The sequence below is a fragment of the Jaculus jaculus genome, chromosome 13 (assembly GCF_020740685.1).
Source record: "Jaculus jaculus isolate mJacJac1 chromosome 13, mJacJac1.mat.Y.cur, whole genome shotgun sequence".
Lineage (NCBI taxonomy): Eukaryota > Metazoa > Chordata > Mammalia > Rodentia > Dipodidae > Jaculus > Jaculus jaculus.
In genome coordinates this window covers 55,609,188-55,628,495 of record NC_059114.1, presented here as the reverse complement: position 1 = coordinate 55,628,495, position 19,308 = coordinate 55,609,188, and positions in this window count along the sequence as shown.

Sequence of the window (19,308 nt, the reverse complement as noted above, 5' to 3'; positions counted from 1 at the left end):
CATTTACCATCATACCCTCTCTCCATCTCAATCAGTCTCTCTTTTATGTTGATGTCATGATATTTTCCTCCTCTTTTGATAGTCTTGTGCAGGTAGTGCCAGGCACTGTGAGGTCATTGGATATCCAGGCCATGTGTCTGGAGGGAGCATGTTGTATGGAGTCCTATCCTTCCTTTGGCTCTTGCATTCTTTCTGCCACCTCTTCCGCATTAGATCCTGAGCCTTGGAAGGTGTGATAGAGACATTGTAGTAATGAGCACTGCGGACATTCCTTTCCATCACCATGCCACCTTTTGAGTTGTCTCAAGGTCACTGCCATCTGAAAAGAGAAGATTCTCTACCCACAGTGAGAATAGCATTAATATAAGGGTATGAACATAAGCAGAAGTGATTACTGGGCAGTTTGATAAGCCTAGTATATACATTTAGCCAGACAACAGCAGACGTTACACCCCTAGAGCTCATGAATACTCCTGTTTCTTAATTTTATTTTTAAATGCTACTTAAATACATAAGAGCTGTATATGTTAATGCAGTCCCAGATAATATTTGAGTAATGGATACATTACATAAGTTATGAGTCAGAGGAAGCATATTTATTTCCTTGTATAGCCTTCTATTATTATGAAGACTTTCAATACTGATGTTTTTCATTATGAAGAAAGTCCACACATTTTTCTCTCTCCAAAACTGTAGCTTGAAAGATTATCAATTAACTTCAGCGTTATCCCATGTTTAGGGACCAGGTGAGTAACACTGCTCCACCAAAAGTCATATCCAGGTCATATTTCATATAAACATATTAAACAATAACAACTATGGTTGCTTATTAAAAATACATTACTTATATATTTACTCATTCATTTATTTTCATATAACATTCAGTTTGAAGATGAATAGTTAAGGGCTTGGTCTATTTTCTATTTATCCTGGAATCAAAACTGGTGTATCTGTTGTTTCCTGGGTCTTCCCTGGTAGTCACTGATGGGGTAATCACTAGGGCTCTGTGCACTGCTAGCATTCAGAGCAAAGAAAGGAAGGGGGAGTGGGCTGTATCTTCAATTTATTACATACCAGTAGCCATCCCAGATCCAATGGAGCTGGAGAAATTGGGATATAGATTAGATTTATATTGTGTTAAATGGGACAAAAATTAGAAAGAAAGAATAGGGATGATTTCTTAGGTTGCCAAATGATAATATCTGCCGTAGGTAATATTTTCCATGTACTCATGCACATATCTTGCATGTAACAAAAATAGATCATTTCTTTATCTAAACACTCCAAAATTCAAGTATGTATTATGCTATTATAAATGTAAATGATTCCATGGTGTGGAAGAGTTTGATTATCTATCAGAACAAGACAGCTATTATGAAACCTTTCTCATTCTTTTGAAAAGTCTGAAATTTTTCTTTAAGATTCACTTCCCTGTGTAGAACAAAGCCTATTAAAAGGGTAATTTTTGGTGGATCATATTTTATGTACAGTTTTATAATTATACCTGAAGACCCATCCATTTATATTACTCAATAATTTTTATACAATGACAAAACTCAGAGTTCAAAGTTAAGAGAAAGAATTCCTTCTTAAATAATTGCTATGCTTTTTAGTTAGGTGAACAAATTGTAACCACTCCTATATACATTATTTTGTAGGTTTTTTAATATGCTTATTTCTTTGCAAGCAGAGAGAGAGAAGAGAGAGGGACATACAGAGAGAATGAGCCCCAGCCACTGCAAAGGAACTCCAGATGCATGCACTAATTTATTCATCTGGCTTTAGGTGGGTACTGGGGAATCAAACCCAGGATTTAGGGTTTGAAGCCAACCTCCTTAGCTACTAAACAATCCCTTTAGTCCCGATGTAATTTAGTAATTTTATGGTCAATGTGAATTTTCTCTGCAGGTGCTGTTGTGTGAGTACTGTTCTGAAGTTATACTTACCTTTCTATGCAACAGACACTGTAAACAAGACCTGGATCTATATGGTCACCTTCATATAATATAGGATAATACAGCATGTTTAAGGTGAATTCACACACTATCACAAAAGTGTCCAGTAATTTGCCATGCTAAAATATCAGAATAAAACAAGTCTGGTAACAGAAGCAAGCCTGAAATCCAGCTGCTCAAAAAGCTGAGTCAGGAGGATTACAAAGGCAAGGACTACCAGACCTACAGTGTGAATTCAAAGTTCAACTGGTATGAAGGCTAACCACACATTCAACCTAGAGGGCAGAATGGTACTGAGACAGCTGGCTTCATCTGCACCTTGATGTACATAGGCCAGTATATGCTCCTCTCCATCTTTTTTTTTTTTTAATTATTTATTTATTTATTTGAGAGTGTCAGTCACAGAGAGAAAGACAGATAGAGGGAGAGAGAGAGAATGGGCGCGCCAGGGCTTCCAGCCTCTGCAAACGAACTCCAGACGCGTGCGCCCCCTTGTGCATCTGGCTAACGTGGGACCTGGGGAACCGAGCCTCGAACCGGGGTCCTTAGGCTTCACAGGCAAGCACTTAACCACTAAGCCATCTCTCCAGCCCGCTCCTCTCCATCTTTGACATTGTATAAGCTCGACCCCCACTTCTATCATAGATTTACACCAGAGTTATCACTATTTCTTGTAGTTTAATTGAATGATAAAAAAGCAATAAAAACTCACTCAGTTTCCATAGCATATCCATCATAGCACAAAAAGGATATCTACTATATCAGAGAGAAGCAAAAACTAAGTAAAATATCAATAAATATGTGTAGACTTAGGCGTGTTCTAAAATCATTTTACTGTAGTAAGAATACACAGAACTTGGTGGCTAGGAGTTTACTTTAGAATTAACAGGCCCTCCTGGATTATTTATCAGCATTGAAACCTTCAACAGATTACTTAACCTCACTGAGGTCAATTTTCTCCTCTGTTAACTGAGAAAATTAATTTTTGATTATACCGTGATTGTCATGAATAAATGGGATCATATCTGTAAAGCATCAAGTTCAGTGACTGGTGCTTAATAAGAAGCAATGAGCATCTTATGTAGTTGTCATCATTTAATATTACACAGTCAAGGAAAAACAAAACGAATGTGCTATCCTGAATTAAGAATGAATATAAGCTTATACAAAGACAACATGTATTATTTTAGCAGACAAAATGTGAATGCATTGATATAAAACTCAGTCAGTTGCATAAACTATGAGATTGTGTCCATCATCATTAAGAGGCACACATGTAGACATTTTGGCACATGGCTCAAAACATAAAGCAGACTATGGGAAAAGTTGGGTGAGGGAATGTGCTGATGTAATAAACAAAAGGATGCCAAGAGAAATAGAGAGGTGGATGAAGATATGGCATGCCTGGTTTGGAATGCTCAGATCTGTCAAAAGAGCATCACAGTACTGCCTTGACATTGATAACATGGAACTTAGTATATCCAGGGTAAGTCCAAAGCAATACATATAGAATATATCATTTCAATTTCATTAGTTAGTGCTATTACACTTACATGGGTCTCATTAGGATATTTTCATCCATGTATATAATGTGGTTATTTAACCTATACCTTCATTACCCTTGCTTATACCCATCCCCCACATGCTTCTGGGTCCCCTCCCACTTTCTCATCTTATTCTTTGTGATAGTGACCCAGCGTGTTTCATTGAGATTATTTATAGAGCTGGGCAATGTGGTGCACACCTTTAATCCCAGCACTCAGGAGGCAGAGGTAGGAGGATTGCTATGAGTTAGAGGCCACCCTGAGAATGCAGAGTGAATATTCCAGGTCAGCCTGAGCTAGAGTGAGACCCTACCTTAACCCTCCCCCCCCCAAAAAAAATGATTACTTGTAGAACGCTAGCTAAGGTATTGATTAAAAAGCATGAACTCCTTACTGGTGGCTACAACACTGACAAAAATATTTCTCCCTTACACAGGGACAATTAACTACATATAGATATCCAGGGAGGGAACATCTCATGAGCTTCTATGACCTGATTATTATTATCTGCTTATAAGTGCTCAGAGAGTCACAAAGTCCCATGTCCTCCCTCACACATGTGGAAAATGTGATTTTAATGAAATGCCATTATCCGTTCTTTCACTTATCCTTAATAGGGCATGCATTTTTGTAATGAGGCAATAATAATGCAGGATTTTTGGGAAGAGGCAAAAAGTAAGGCATGCTTGAGAAACTGAAAGGACAATAAGACTAAAATTCAGAAAATGAGTGTAAACCATAATATAGACCCTTATTCCAAGTGTGTTAATTGACTTTGATACCTTTACCACAAAATGCTTCAACAGAAGGTGATAATTCAGTAGAGAGTAGTACTATTACCAATGGTTTCCCTTGTGATTAATATTGTTTTTCCACCTTAGATTTTTTTTTTTTGCAATTAGTTTCTGACTAATGTAATTTAATTTAGGAGCATGCAGCAATTTGTGAATTGGCCATTGAGTAGTACACTTCTTTCAGTACTGTTGCATAAATTATTCTCTCATTGCTGGAACAAAATGCCCAATGAGAAGCAACTTAAGAAAGGAAAGAGTTGACTTTCAGCCTACACTATCAAGAGGAATGTATTATTAAGAAAGCAGGGTCATATAATCACAACAGTGGGGAGGAAGTAGAGAGAGCAGTGAATGGTAGCAGGTCTGGGCTATAACACTTCCAGACTATACTCTAGTGACTCACTTCCCCCAGAAAGGCCCAGCCTCCTAAAGGTTTCATAATCTTTCCCTATAGCACCACCAACTGGGAATTAAGTATTCAAACACATGAGTGTATGGAGGTACTTTTTGAATTCAGAACAACACAACTTCTATCATGGAGTAAGTAATATGGAGATTTATGACAGGGTAAATCAGCAAAGGACACATTGAGCCCCATTGAAAAGAAAACATACCTCAATTTATAGTTTTGATTATTTCATTTTATGGACATATATTAAATTCCTCTTTATGGTGGTTGAATTCAGGCATTTTCCATCAACTTGTGTCCTGAATGCTAGGTACCCAGCTGATGGCAATTTGGTAATTGGAGCCTCCTGAAAATAGTGTATTGCTGGGAGCAGGCTTATGGGTGTTAGAGCTAGCTTCCTCTTACCAGTGTTTGACACACTCTCCTGCTGCTGTTGTCCACCTAATGTTGGCCAGGAGGTGATGTTCAGTATCTACTCATGCCATCATTTCCCCCTCCATCATGGAGATTCCCCTTGAGTCTGTAAGCCAAAATAAACCTCTTCCTCCCACAATCTGCTCTTGGTAAGGTATCTGCTGCCAGCAATGTGAAGCTAACTGCAACAGTAGAGTTGATACCCAGAAATGGGCTCATTGCTGCTAGAAACCTAACGGTGACTTTGGTGATTTGCAACTGATTTTTGAGAGTAATGTAGAAGTATTAAAAACCTTGTCCTAAGAGATGCCTTGCAGTCCTGTAAGTACAGCTTGATGGAATATTCTGACCTGAACACAGTCAGAACTAAGGACTGAAAGGTTTGACGTATAAGGAGAAGAAAGGCTTGCCTAGACAGGACTAGAAGCAGTTTGTGTGAGAGGCTTGTTGTGTTCTGCTTGCCTGTGCCCTTAGAACTTTTGTAGGGTTGCATTGCACAGAAATGAACTGATGCAAGCAGACCAATATGGCATAGAAAGAAATGAAATTCTTTGGCCCACATTGCTTCCACTTCGACTACAATTATTTGAGAGATTACCACCTTTGCGATCAGGCAAACTGATCTGCACTGGGACAACAGGAAGGATATTGACTCTTTTGAAAGGACCTGAATGCTGAAGAAGTGCCCAGCTCTTCAAAGTCTGTTTTATTTCCCCACCCCATCCCAGATTAACAAATCGGCAGTCCACCTGGTGCTATGGAGTATAACAAATACAGGAAAGAGAGGGCCATTGAATTATAAACATAGTTTTGTTTTCTTGGAAATGGCCATAGATGGTGTGAAGCAGGCTTGTTGGATTACCTGTGTGGAGGCTCAATGACGCCATGAGAATGAATCATGAGTTTCAGTGGAGACCAAATGGAGATGCCAGGACTCTGGAATGACTGCCAAGGAAAACTGCCAGCACTGGATGAAGTTTTCCAGGACTGTGAGTAGTCTAGCTGGAGGGGCGGAATTGGAAGTCCAGAGAGACTTGTCACTGTTTAAAATTATCAGAATTGGAGTTTTGTCACTGGTTAGATTTGTTAGACTTGAAGATACTGAGTTTGATGTTTTTCCTGTTTATTTTAAATCTTGTATTGGTTCAATGTTCCCTTGTTATGCCCAGTACCATCTTTTTTCTGTATGAATGCTTAGTCTATGACACTATGGGGTTTTTGTTGTTGTTGGGTTTGCTTTTTCTTTATTTTTTTTTATTTTTTTATTTTTTTATTTTTTGCTATTACAGCTCAAAGACCTTGGACTGTGGGGGTGTTGCTTGGGCATCATTGGAATTGATTAAAAATGATGGGGACATTTAAAGGTGGACTGAATGTGTTGTATTTTACAACATGGATGATTATCAGTTTAAGGGGCCAGGGCAAAATATGGTGGTTTGATTCAGATGTTCCCCATAAATCTGTGTGTTTTGAATGCTAGGTCTCCAGCTGATAGCAATTTGGGAAATGAAGCATCCTGGAGGCAGTATGTTGTTGGAGTGGGGTTATGGATGTTAAAGCCAGCTTTCACTTACCAGTGTTTGGCACACTCCCCTGTTGCTATTGTTCACCTGATGTGGCCAGAAGGTGATGTCCACCCTCTGCTCATGACATTGTTTTCCCTGACATCATGGAGTTTCCCATTGTATCTGTAATCCAAGATAAAACTTTTCCTGCCACAAGCTGGTATTTGTTGGTTGTTTTCTGCCAGCAATGTGAAGGTGACCACTACACACTTGTATATTACAATGCACAATTTAGGTAACTCTTTTAATGATTTACAGCTCCCACTACAATGATGAAGTCAGCTAACCTGTCAAGCAATTTGATAAGAGTACATGGCCATTGGGAGCATCTATCTAAACATCCAATTCGGAAAACAAGTTAGTACCCTATTAAAATAGCAAAGGGCTGATAGATGCAAAGTTCAGGTGGTTGCTTACCACCAAGGTGACTCATGGGACCACACACAAGACTGTTTAAAAGCAAAGTCCATTTTTCAAAATGATTAGCATCTGGGAGTTTGCTGTATTATTACCCAATATCCTATGTACATGAGGACATGTGTATATATTTTTTAATTTTTATTTATTTATTTATTTGACAGAGAAAGAGGGAGAGAGAGAGAGAGAGAAAGAAAGAAAAAGAAAGAGAGAGAGAGAGAAAGAAAGAGAAAGAGAGAGAGAGAGAGAATAGGTGCATTAGGGCTTCAACCACTGCAAACAAACTCCAGATGCATGCACCCTCTTGTGCATCTGGCTAACGTGGGTCCTGGGGAATTGAAACTGAATCCTTTGGTTTTGCAGGCAAACACCTTAACAGCTAAGCCATCCCTCTAGCCCACCATGTGTATATTTTATAAAAAAGAAGAAAAAATCTTTACCAAGATAAGAATAATTATCAAAGGCTAAAACTGTTTAAATGCATTTTATGTAACTTAACAAGCAAGATTTTAGGTCGTGTAATCATATTTTAATTTAAAGGAAAAAGAACACATTTATATAAAGGTATATATATAGTTTATATTAAGGTGAGAATATTCTTATTTAAATAAGAGAAAATATTATTAGCTTATAGCATTACCTTATATGTATATGTACAATTGTATGTATGTGAAGATAAAGGGATTCCAATTTGTGTTGTGATTCTTGAATCTTCAGATGCATTAATCTCCAGTGGTTCAATTATGATTTTAAAACTCAAAAGAAAGTTAAGGCAAATAAAGTGTTTTCTGGTTTCTGGAAACTATAGGATACTCATATTATTAGAAACAATGATAACTGGATATTAGAATCACCAGAAGTGTTTGTTTATCAGCTCACAGATGTCAGAGACCCACCATCAGAGACAGGCACATAACAGGCTCCAATGCAGTGGCAGCATCAAAATTCTCCAAAAGATCTCCCAGATGACTGCAATGCACCATCAGAATCTGTGTTTCTTCCCTTTGAACATCAGAACAACAGCAGTAGCATCACTGTGAAGTTTTCAGCACTTCTTCAGCTTCACTGTGACCTGCTGAATAAGAAACTCTTGTCTTGCGGCTGAGCAATCAGAGTTTAACAAGCTCTCGAGGCAATTTTGGTGCCTGCTAAAGTTTGAAAACCATGACACTGTCTTATAAGACATCTCTTTTACCTTCTCGTTCCCATTTCACTCTGTAATAGAGGAGCGATGTCTTATCTGATTGGAAACTTGAGAGAGAACGAACTGAGGCTGATGAACTAATTGGGCTTTATCTTTCTGGTGGCCAACTTGTTCACAGAGCCATGCATTAGGTGCTTGTCTCCTGCCACATAATAAACTCAGTGTAGTGAGTTCTCCTGATGAGAGTGCAATTATCTAGTGGTCACTATAGCTGAAAAGGAAAGAAACAAAAATCTAATTTGGTGGTGGAAGATCATCAAACAGGCTTAGCTCCAGATCCCAAATTGGCTAGTTTTTCCCAGTTTCATCCTTATTTTTATCCATGTATGTTCAGCTCGTGTTTTAATTGCAAGTGGTTGCATTAAAGATGGCATGAAATGAAAGGTGTTACATTACATTTATTTGCTCTTTACACACAGGATTCCAGATTGGGCATTGTACTGGTTCATGGGGCTTTAGGGTCATGGCAGTTAGTGAGTGAGACACCAAGTGACAAGAAATGGCACTGCTGAAGAAAGAACCATTAGTGAAAGCCTTAGTTGTTCCAGATTAGGAAATGCAAATGTTCTTCCTTCTAACTGATGTTGTAACAGAGTTAGATGGAGAGAATCCATGGTCTTGGTAGCAAGCTGTGGTGCTTTGACTCAGGTGTCCACCTATACTTAGGTGTTCTGAATGCTATATTTCCAACGGATGGAGATTTGGGAACTAACGCCTCCTGGAGGCAGTATAATGTTGGGAGCAGGTTTATGGCTATCATAGCCAGTTTCCTCTTGCCAATGTTTGGCATGATACTCCTGTTGCTATTGTCCACTGTATGTTGGTCAGTGGTTGATGTCCACCCTCTGTTCATGCCATCATTTTTCCCTGCCATCGTGGAGCTACTCCTCCAATCTGTAAGCCAAAAGAAAGATTTTTTATTTATTTTTTTTATTTTTTTCCCACAAGCTGCTCTTGGTCAGGTGATTTCTGCCAGCAATGTGAACCTAACTGCAACACAAGCCAAGGACAAAGGTACTTGAAATGTAAAGGGTTGGTTTTGAAGCTCACTCCATGCAAGGACATTCCTTAGAACATGCTTTTGAAGGTGAGATGCATGATCTGAAGGGGTAGTGTTGTTTAAACTCCTTTTTATTGTGTAGCAGACTGAGAAAGATCTGTATATAGCCATATATCCTGGTTATACTTCCTTTACGATCATTTTCTCAAACTGGCAGATATGCCTTTATATCTGTATTAGCAAGAAGTATCAAGCTTTGAAAATTATTTATTTGTTTGAAAATACAAAGTGAGAGAGAGAGAAAATATAGGTACACCAAGGCCTTCAGCCACTGCAAACAAACTCCAGATGCATGTACCATCTAGCTAGATCAGCATTCCAGTTCTCACACTTGCACAGCATCCACTTTAACCCCTGAGCAATCTCCTCATCCCTTGTTCCAATATTCTATCACCTTACCCACTCTTTTTCAAAATTAATGTACTTAAATTTCACTGGACCACATGAATACTTTAATAACAAAAAATAAATATTAATATCCTTAATACCATATTTCAGTGTTATCATTTTTACTAAATGTTTATTTTCAGGTTTCTTCTATGTAGATGATCACATATTCCTAGAAATGCACAGTTGTATTTAAACTCTATAATTTGTGTACATATCATATTTTTTCTTTGTGTTGATCAGTAGATGATTTTATTTTCCACTCAGCAGTATGCCTTAACCTTTCTACATCAGCACATGAAGAAACATAATGGTGTACTGAAGTACATTTTACAGACATCTAGGGCTTGTAACATTTTCTATAGAAAAAAATGCTTAGAAGCATATTGCTCTGCATGCACCCTTGAGCATATTTATAAGTATTTCTCTTGGAGAAAGACCGATAACTATTGTATCATTGCTGGGCCATATAGAGCTGGAAACTTAATTTTCTATGGCATGCCCAATAGTCCTCCAAGGATACTCATGCAATTTCACATTTGCACCATGGGTAGAATATTCTTTTATACATATTTTCCCATACACTCAACAGAGTTGATTTGTCAGATATTTACTTTTAAAACTGAGTGGGAAGTGGTGTCATATTGTTTCTAAGATTAATTTTTGTCACATTATTATTAGCTTGTGTTTGCCTTATACAAATTAACTATTTCAATCAAATGTGTGGTGGTGATGGCCACAACTAAAACAGGCTGTTTGATGACAAAGGCACATATTTTCAAATATATGTTAGTATTATAAATACCCAATATCCTAGAAGGAGGAAAGGGAACATTAGAAGTGAAGAAAGGCTTTAGACTTACTTTAAAATGCATGTGTAAATAGGCTTGCATTAAAAACAGGTATGTTCTGAAGGGATTTCTTTCTCTCTCTTCCTTTCTTTCTTTCTTTTTTTTTTTTTTTTTTCAGTGTAGGGTCTCACTGTAGCCCAGGCTGACCTGAGTAGTGTCAGGGTAACTTCAAACTCACATAGATCCTCCAACCCCTGCCTCCTGAGTGCTGGGACTAGAGGCTTCAGCCACCATGCCGTGATCTACTGAAGGGACTTATTTGCTGATTTATACCCACTACTTGAAATGTAAACTAATCAAAACTTTAATTATTAAAAAAAAGCTACATAACAGTTCATAAAACTAGCAGAACTAAACCTGGTCTAACATAGATGGTCTAACTGTGACCATCTGTGATCATACAGTTGGTTTGCTGCTGCACATAAATAGTTGACTTCTCAAGAGAAAGCAGGATAAGGAGAGAGTATGAAAGAAACACTGGAATTGTCCATTTAATTAGAATAGTTCCTTAATGTTTTACTTGTTTTGTTTTGTTTTGTTTTGTGACTTTTGAGAGAGAGTTTTACCGTATAGCTCAAGCTGACCTCGGTTTCTTAATCCTCCTGCCTCAGCTTCCTGATTGCTGTGATTACAGGAGTGTGCACCGACTCAATATTTTGTAGTTTTTAAAATTAACTGGAAGCATTATTTTTATTCTCACACATCCTGTAATACAATAATTTTCTTACTCTTGTCCTGCTGTCTGTGCTTCTGAACACATTTATCGTCCAAGCCAAATACTGATCGACTCATGTCTTGAATAATAACTGCTGTGCTACTTGATGGTGTTTTATTTTAACATGTGTGCCTTGTAAACTTTCATTTTCTCCATTTTTCTCTATCTGATGAGCTACTTATTTGGGCTATTAAAGCATTGATAAAAATCATTCACAATTACAAATACTGTCAGTACAATTTGTAACTGTCCACAAGACAGGAAAAGTCTTATTAGACATTGTCTTCTCTGTTTGAAAGATATATATATATATATATATATATATATATATATATACACACACACATATATATGGTGATAAAAAATGAATCAGAGTATTTCTTTCTGTTGCTATAAGGAACAATTATAACCATTCACACACTTGTTTTGATTCTGTATTCATCACTGATTCTTATGAATACTGAATTCCTTATAGTGATGTTGTTCTAGTTAGTCTAGTATTACTATGTGCCTGCTTAGTACATATTTCTTTTTTAACCTTAGATTCTTTTGAGCTTGATATGCACAATTCAGCATGTGAGAGTTTAATCCCATCTGCTGAGCTGATGGCATTGAGTTTCTGTCCAACGATAAATTATCAGATAAGAAGACAGAAAGAAAATAATTGTGGAGCTCTTTGCAGATTTACTGGTAAAGATATCAAAACATGTTGATTTCAAAATGTCTTTATGTTTGTTCATTTTTTATTTCTTTGTTTTCTTTTTGAGAAAAAGTCTCTCCCATTGTTCCCTTGTTTGGACTGGAACTCATGATGCATTCTAGGTGAGATTTGAATTTGTAACTATCTGTGCTGACTCTCTCTGACAAATGCTGGGATTCTAGGCATGTGCTACCAAGTCCATACTTATTTTTGACCATCTTGGATTTTCATTCTGCAGCATTACCGTAATTTCAGTTATTCATATATATATATATATATATATATATATATATATATATATATATATATATATATATATACAGTTGTTACAATGTTACAATATGGTAGGAACCTAAAAAATTATTTCTGACATTAATTAAGATAAAATTTAATTTATACAAAGGGAAAGAAATTTTTTTTTAATTTTTTTTTTAATTTATTTGAGAGTGACAGACACAGAGAGAAAGACAGATAGAGGGAGAGAGAGAGAATGGGCGCGCCAGGGCTTCCAGCCTCTGCAAACGAACTCCAGACACGTGCGCCCCCTTGTGCATCTGGCTAACGTGGGACCTGGGGAACCGAGCCTCGAACCGGGGTCCTTAGGCTTCACAGGCAAGCGCTTAACCGCTAAGCCATCTCTCCAGCCCGGGAAAGAAATTTTTATGTAGCATCTAATAACATAAAAACTCAATGGGGGCTGGTGAGATGGCTTAGCAGTTAAGGCGTTTGCCTGCAAAGCCAAAGGATCCTGGTTTGACTCTCTAGGATCAACATAAGCCAGATGCATAAGGGTGCACATGCTTCTGGAGTTCATTTGCAGCGGCAGAAGGCCATAGCTCGCCCATTCTCTTTTTCCCTTTCTCTGCCTCTTTGTCTCTCTCTCTCTGAAATAAGTAAAGTAAAAACAAAAACACTAAATGTCTTTTCTCAGTAGAACAAATCATGTATCCCTCTGACCTTATTTCACAAGCAAACTTTCATATACACTTCCCTGACAATGTTAGCCTTTATGTGCTTCAATCTTTTTTTGTCTATTAAGCCTAGAGTAGTTCCCTTGAAGCGTTAACAAATGTGGTTTTCCAGCTCAAATTTTAAGCCTATATCAGACATCAGTTCTTTAAAATGGCCAGCATATTTAGTCTTTACCTAAACCCTGTACTCTAGCTGACAGACCATCATTATATTACTAAAGAGAAATTTGATTTAACAACTTATTTTCCCAAATTATATTTACCCTTCATTTTTCAAAAACTTCTTACTTATACTTCCCCATATGCCAATATATAAAGGGCCATATATTCCTACCTCACCATGACATTCCTAGGGCTGGAAGGACCCTTTGGAGCAAATGTAACAGATTAGTGACAGTGTATATATGAGCACTAGCTGTTCCCTCTATGCTGGGAGGAACGTAGCCAGGATTCAAACTGTTCTTCGTCCTGTAGAATTTGATTGTCTAAGCAATTGACCTAAGAACATACACATTTCATAGTCTCTCAAAGTGACTCTTAAAAATGAGAACACTTGGGCTGGAGAGATGGTTTAGCGGTTAAGTGCTTGCCTGTGAAGCCTAAGGACCCCGGTTCGAGGCTCAGTTCCCCAGGACCCATGTTAGCCAGATGCACAAGGGGGCGCACGCGTCTGGAGTTCGTTTGCAGAGGCTGGAAGCCCTGGCGCGCCCATTCTCTCTCTCTCCCTCTATCTGTCTTTCTCTCTGTGTCTGTCGCTCTCAAATAAATAAATTTTTTAAAAATAATTTTTTTTAAAAAATGAGAACACTTATTATTTACAGCAATGCTCCTAAAATGTCACAGACTAAACGGGCAGGTATAAGCCTCATTCAAAATCTCTCGGAGCTGGACATGGTAGTTCATCCCTTTAAGCTGGGCACTCGGGAAGCAGAGATAGGAGAATGTCTATGAGTTCTAGGTCAGCCTGTGTCCTCACAGTGAGTACCAGATCATCATGGGCTAGAATGAGCCCCTACCTTAAGAAAAAACAAAAAAAGTTCTCAGTTTGATGCAAGTCTGAGAACCAGTGCTTTAATAGAGAATAAAGGTGGCTGTTTCTGATGCACTACAGTGTAATAAAAATTAGCAATATTATTTTCACACTACATTAAATCTTAAAATATGAAATAAATCATTGGCCATGATCTTCTACAATACGTCACTGAAGAAGGATAAAAATATTAGGCTGAATTTCATGAGAAGCTTAATCAGTGACAAAACTTAATACTTCTCATTTGAATATATAAATACAGCTTCTTTTTCATATTTTTGTAGTACGTATTATAGCAAGGTTGGATATTTGGTGTAAATTGTGTAAACTATACGACAGTAATATTTTATTTAAAATATTGGCTTAAGCACATATAATGAAGATATATTTGTAGTATGAACATTATCTCTGCACTAAATATAAGTGCATTAAGAAGATGGTAGAAGACATGAGGTGTCAGGCCCCTTTCCCATTCGCCTTCCATTTAGTTTTGCTTGTTATAATGCAATGATATGTTCTAGTAGGAGAAGGTGACATTTCCTTTCTTTCTATAAACTGAAAGAAAAGTGGAGATAATTGGTGCCTGAACATAGGGCCACACATAGTAAGGGTTGCTGAAGACATTGCAGCCAGTGGAAGGCTGGGTGACACAGTCATTCTGCCATGAGAGTAACAGGTCTTTCTTAAGTGGAGGGCTGTGAGTTTTGCCAGAGAGTCTTTAACTCCACTCTCCTTTTTTTTTTAACCAACTCCCATAATTGTAAACAATATCCCATGGTAATTCCCTCACTCCCCTCACTTTCCCCTTTAAAAAACTCCACTCTCCATCATATCAGCTCCCCCTCTCAATCAGCCTCTCTTTCATTTTGATGTCATGATCTCTTCTTTCTATTATGATGGTCTTGTGTAGGTAGTGTCAGGCACTGTGAGGTCATGGATATCCAGGCCATTTTGTGTCTGGAGAAGCATGTTGTAAGAAGTCCTACCCTTCCTTTGGCTTTACATTCTTTTCAGCACCTCTTCTGCAATTGACTCTGGGCCTTGGAAGGTGTGATAGAGATTACAAAAAATGCAATTTAAGCTCACAATCCAAGATGGAGACTAAATGTCTTTAAAACACTTTGGCTTTACATTCTCTCTTCCACCTCTTCTGCAATGGACCCTGAGCCTTGGAAGGTATGATTGAGATACTTCAGAGCTGAGCACTCCTCTGTCACTTCTTCTTAGCACCATGGTGCCTTCTGAGTCATCTCAAGGTCACTGCCATCTGAAAAGAGAAGGTTCCTTTTACAGACTTACTATAATGTCAAACTCTTTCTAAATGTGAACTTATTCCCCTTTTGTATCACTGCATGCCCTAAGGAAACCTACTGGAATCCTCTGAGCTATTGTTTGATGACAATTCATTTGTGGGAATTCTACTTCATAGGGTATGTAAGAAATAGAATGAAAATATTTCAATTATCAAAATTTACTTTAAGCTCTTCAGAAAATACATACTCCACAATTTCTATCTTCTTGAAATAGTGAAATATTTTCTTGAAAAGAAAAAAGATATTACCTTTGTCTTCATAATAATTGGAAATATGCATTTCTAGCAGCCGGAACAATTTAGCAGGTTTACTGAAAATCATTGATTATGTTCCCCACATTTTATTTGAGGCCTTGCCAGCTTAAATATTTAACTCAATTACCTAGAGTACAGAAAAGAACATTTAGCTTTTGTAAATAATCACTTACATTATACTTTTATTTCAAACTCTCACAGATCTTTGAATTAATGGGGAGTTAGTTAGGCATAGATGTTTTTTTTAAAAAGAAAAATTCCCCATCTCTTATAAGATATTATATTTCATATTATAATGCTAGTGTTCTCTTAAGTTAATACAATAAGTTTTATATTAGACATACTATCTATCATTTAATTAAGGTGACAGTTTAAATGAACTTTGGTTTCTGTATGTAAAGATTTTCACTCTGATATATCATTATTTATGGCAATGAAAGTTGAGCCATTAATTTCCAGGAGCTTAGTTCAAATATATGATATGTAATATATTTAGGTACTAATATAATGTTGACAGGAATCTAACAATGTGAACAAAAACGTCTAAGCTCACATGAACTGCCTCCTACCTCCACTTTATATCAACATGGACAATACTGTAAATATGTATATGTTTAGTTCGACTTAACAATGGACACATACATGCTAGGAAATTAAAAGCATAAAATTGGGAAAAAAAAAAAAAACATATGTGGACAATCTATGGGTAGTCTAGCCTCAGATATTTGTCCTAAATGCAGGAGCTAGGATTCTGAATCTTGTGGGGAAAATGAGATTAGAATTGTTATCCTTACAGAAAATTTACACAATCTATATGTGTAAAAATCCTGTAGAATAGAAGAAAATAAATGAACCTTTGAGAATATTTTAAATTTCATTCAATGTTCATCGTGGATGACTTGTCCAGTGCTGTACCCATGAGAGTGATCTTAATGCTAAGGGGATGTTGCCTGAGTCGTTTGGAAACCTAAGTGTGTTTACAAACTATACATTCTTTTCTGCTCATTTCTTGATTATGTTTCCCCACATTTCAGAAAATTATAACTCATAACTACCAGCTAAGAATCTCCATTTAATGATTAAAATTAATTTAATTTTTTGTTTATTTTTATTTATTTATTTGAGAGCAACAGACAGAGAAAAGAGGCAGATAGAGAGAGAGAAAAAAAAATGGGCACACCAGGGCTTCCAGCCACTGCAAATAAACTCCAGATGCATGTGCCCCTTTGTACATTTGGCTAATGTGGGTCCCGGAGAATTGAGCCTTGAACTGAAGTCCTTAGGCTTCACAGGCAAGTGCTTAACCATTAAGCTCTCATGATTAAACTTTAAGTAATATGGTATGAGAATCACAAAAGTCCTACATAAGTAAGAGCCCATGCATCACCTAAATTGCAAGATTTGGAGGTATGAGAACAGTGATATGAACAGTAATACAAATATGTTTATAACATACTTGTGGTGTACACCTTTAATCCCAGCACTTCAGAGGCAGAGATAGGAGGCTGACTATGAGTTTGAGGCCAGCCTGATACTGAATAGTGAATTACAGGTCAGCCTGGGTTAGAGTAAGACCCTACCTCAAAAAATTTAATATGGAGGGGAGGGCAATGGAGGGGGTGGGAAACACATATTTAGACCCAATAGGCAAAGGTACGATAACATTCTACATCCTAAAAGGCAGAACAAATGGCTGAACCTTCACCAGGCCCTTAGAGGGAACACCTGAGCCACACAGGACACTAGAGAGGGTATGATGAAGACTGACCTTAATCTTCTACAGCTTCTCTCTCTCTCTCTCCCTCTATATCTCTTCTTTCTAACTCTTTTATATTAGTTATCTTTTTCTTCCTTTTCATAGTGGGCACTGACCTGTAACTCCCAGTACCAGCATGTGGCTATCATCCCTAATGAGCTTTTGATCAGAGAGACCTACAGGGCTTCCTAAAAGAAAGACAGAATTCTGTCAGAGTAGTTGATGACCCACCAAAGGTTAGTGGTAAGACCCTACTGCTGAAGACACCTTATGCAACTGACATATACAATGGAACGGCATGGCTGGAAGCTGGAAGTGAGTCAGTCCCCAGGCAGTTAGCGCGTCTAGTGCCAGAAGGTGCTACATGAGTGAGTGGGGGAAAATGACCAACATCTGTCCAAGTAACTCATGGTCTAACCTACTTAGCAGCAAATAACCTGTCATGATGCTCACACAAGTGCAATAGTGGCACACAGTCATGGTGGGAAACCAACTGCTCTTGATTTGGCTAACTGATCCCCTCAGTGGTACAGGATCTATAGCTGGAGCTCAGAAACAAGTCAGAACCATATCCAAACATAAGTCCACTCTTCATAAAGGAACAACAAAGAACTTTATGAAGAATAGAGACTTTTTTTGTGGTATTTTGGCAAGTAACTTGGCTATACTTTGTCCATTTCCTGTGAATTTGAGAAACGATAAATTTAAAATTAATGAGCAGAAGAAATGCCATCGTCAAAGCAGAATAGCAGTGAGTCTATGAGGTGGCTTCTGTTCACCACTCTTATTCAGAAGTACAATGAGACAACAAGCAGAAAGATATGAAAAATGTCAAAGAAAGATATGTAAGCCAGTTTCCCATGATGAGCACTCTAGTACTGAAAGACTTGTAAGGCATAAAAAGATTAGCACTATTTAAGAAAACCATTCTGCTCTGTACTCCAAAAACAGGAAAGATGTCCACAGGGCAAGAACCAATCTGAAAGCTCTAGTTTTAAAGGCTATGATTTCTTTTGCAAAGAGAAGACTTGAAAAGAAAATGCCTCAGATAAATTTATTTGCTCAAGAATAGCTGCCTGGGAAATTTTCTTTTAAGGGTCAACCGGGTGAAAGAGAAGGCATACAGAGAATACTGTAACTGATCCATGGAGCTCACAGCTGCACTTGGAAGCTTTGTTCACGTAGTACTGGTTTTACAGCTATGTAAAATTAAGAATGAAAGAGCTATGAGGTATTGCATCATGATTCAAGTGAGCCACTGAGGTCAGGCAATATAATGCAAGGGTCAGATCCTTGTAAGCAGGCTCTGTGAAGTCAGTATGCGACACTATGAGGGTACAGATTGAGTAACAATAGAGACTCCAGGATGTTGCAGGTGCAAGTGTCATGGGACACCCACACAGGAAAGCTGTTGGCTCAAACTGGAACTAGCCCATGAGAGAGGCTTTCTATATTATAGGTAGCAGAAGTGTAGAGTCAGGGATACTCAAGCATTTTTGAGCCCAGGCTACTTTAATGATGTCCCAGACACCAGACATGAATATGCAGGATCTGGTGCTTACACTGCTGAGTTTTGATTATTCCTTATTCCAGAGCTTACCAATAAATTGTATGCTATATATGTTGAAAATATGCAATTTGTTAGGCAATTTTACAGGGTTCCCAATTAAGGGACTTCCTTTGATACGGGAATGTGGTGTGTTTTTCAAAGCAACAGAATTTTTATCAGCTCTTATGTGGGCCTTAACTCATGAGTTGCGGTTCTGGGTAGTCACAGCCACATAAAATTAACAGTGTGAGTAGTCTTCATGTTCTTATCATAGGAATTTTGACAAATGAAGTCCAGAGACCATAGAAGGGGAAGTCTACAAAGACTTACAAAGATATAACTGAAGAGAAGGAAGGAAGATAGGTTTCCTTTTCTAGGGTAGACCTGGAAAATGGGAAAGCTCACTTGATATCTTGGGCT